General features: G+C 31.5%; 1 long non-coding RNA gene across 1 annotated transcript; it reads left to right on the forward strand.

Annotated features, from left to right (window-relative positions):
- Positions 1–260: 260 nt before the first annotated feature.
- On the forward strand, positions 261–2638 carry LOC117100638. The gene is made up of 3 exons (XR_004444148.1): positions 261–438; positions 1301–1483; positions 1853–2638. It is a non-coding gene; the product is annotated as an uncharacterized LOC117100638 (long non-coding RNA).
- The last annotated feature ends 6 nt before the right edge of the window (positions 2639–2644 follow it).

Raw genomic sequence — 2644 nt, forward strand, 5'->3', positions numbered from 1 at the left:
CGGCATTGTTTACAAGGCACAGTTGTAGGTACAAGGTGTTAATGAACGCGAAAATAAACACGGCAGTGGCAGAAATTAAAAATATACAGATTTTGTCAAAAAAATAAGGAAAAATATAATAATAATAATAATAATAATAATAATAATAATAATAATAATAATAATAATAATAATAATAATAATAATAATAATAATACGTATTCTTTGTATTTACATAATCTCCCTTTTATAAACATTGTTCTTAATTTATTTTTATAGCAACTAAATGTGAAGATGTGCCTGTAAAGATTGAAAATGGCTTTGTAATAAAAGATGACACAAATGGAACATCCGTGAAAATAATCTGTAATAAAGACGCCTTTGTCGCAGGAACTAACGATACCACGACCACCATTCGTTGCGTTGATGGAGAATGGGATCATCCATTCCCATCATCATGTATGTAGGACAATACAACCTATGTCTGATCAGTAATAACAGCCCTTTTTACTAGAACTTTTACTACTGATGTATACAGCAGCGGACCTTTCCACTAAGACTCGCTCATTGGATATTATTGCTATGGTCCCGCAAAACGATAGCGTAAAAAGATATGCAGCGCTGTAGAAGTAGAACACTGTGCGTATGGCTGGCCCTGTTTTGATTGGTCAGTTAGTAAGTTTGATTGTCATGCCGGACAGGTCCATTCAAAGTTCTTTCCAACTATTTTAATAACAATAAAAATAATATTATGCGCCAAAATTAGAAAATGATCAGTAGAGATCAGTGGTCCCAACGCCCTTAAAGAGAAAAGAAGTGTGTTGGGATGAAAGAATACCCCTGCAGTTTGTACACACTAGATTTCATCATTAGTTGCATGGTTACAATAAGAGTTGTATATATAGGCAGGGTACCGTAAAAACTTGAATAGAAGCTGGGCTTCTTTGTTTTTTTAGGATCATTGAATTGTCTTTTCGAGATGGGAATTTTTTCGAAGTGGACTTCCTTTTGAGATTACTTTTGCAAACTAAAGAGGGGGTTTCTTTTCAAAATGAATGCTGTAAATATTTGGAATTGCTACTATACAGCATTTGGCTTCTTTTCAAGATAAGTTTCTTTTCGAGATTACTTTTGCAAATTAAAGAAGGGCTTTTTGACGTGGGCTTGTTCTCGATTAAATCCATTGAGCTTCTATTTGAGGGTTTACGGTACTTGAAATACTTTTTTTTCTTCTTTTTTTGCACTTAATCAAGTCGCACTGCATTAAATTATTATACACATGGTAGTTATAACTCACTTCATTTTCATGTTTGCTTATCAGGTAAAGAACCAACATGCCCACCTCCTCCACTGACATTATGGAATGGTATTGTCAAAAGGCAAAATAATACAGTATCATTCATTTGTGATGACGATTACTATATACCCAGTACATCAGATGTGGAACTCGTAGTAACATGTGAAAATGAAGAGTGGGATAAAGACTTCCCAGTAGGGTGTGTTGGTAAGTACTTAATGTATGATATCATTTTACATCATATAATATGATTTATAATGTAATAACAATCTGGTGGAGGACCAACAGGCCTATACAAGTAATTTACATAATTAGTTATCATTAAAATAATGTTAATATGGGGCTAATAAATTACTTATATAATTTATTAAATTAATATAGTACGTATAATTAATGTAATTTTGTAAATATTTCAAATCCATTTGATCAAATATAATATGACCCCAAAAATACTATTCGCAAGAGTTGGCCTAGAAAATAAAATATGCTGTAAAAATGTAACTTTTATTAGTTTGGTAAGAACATAGAGCTATTCTTATTATATCTCTATGGGTAAGAATCAAATCTTTTTTTCAGATTCTGTAGAAGGAACACTAAATTCTTTTTGTAAGTTGAGCTCATTTTCTACATGTTGGTCATATATTAGTTAAAATTCAAATGTCCAGTTTCTATTTGATGTCTGATTTTCGAGACATCTCTTATAATACTGCTATAAGCAATAGGCCTAAGAACAGTATTACATTTCTCAGTAATTATTCTTTATTATAAAATAGTTAGGTTTAAAGAAACACAAATGGAGTAACGTAATTTCAAAAAAACATTAATACTTATTATTATAGCCCAGGGGCGGAGATCAGAAACAAAAAAAAAAACCAAAAAAAAAACAAAAAGAAAAAACTTTCACTAATTAGTAGGATTATTCCCATGAAATGGTTTGTTCCGTTGTGATGTTTATCTGATAGTAATAATAATAATAATAATATTTATTTGGACTTACACATTTACAGCAGTGGCATACTTTGAAACACGAAGGTGGGTGCGTCTGAGAAACAAAACTATTACATCAAAAGTAAAAAGATCAACTAACTTCAATCAAATCAAAACAGCTTACACATTAATCCTTTCTTCCCTCCCCATCCCTCTCTGAACAGTTCAAATTGTACCCTTTCCATTAAATAAGACTTTACTTAACTTTGCCCCATATTTTATTAAAACAATACAAAATACTAAGTACGGTACTCTTCTTTCCTCTTCTCTCCCTAAGCAATGCAAATATTTACCTCTTCTTTTAAAACATTATATAATTTGAACATCAAGAGTTTTCATGCTCTTTTGGTGTATAGCTTTTTCTTTGGGGGTGGGAGCGGC

This window comes from Anneissia japonica, unplaced genomic scaffold (assembly GCF_011630105.1).
Source record: "Anneissia japonica isolate Jap-2015-1 unplaced genomic scaffold, ASM1163010v1 scaffold9848_len3148_cov93, whole genome shotgun sequence".
Lineage (NCBI taxonomy): Eukaryota > Metazoa > Echinodermata > Crinoidea > Comatulida > Comatulidae > Anneissia > Anneissia japonica.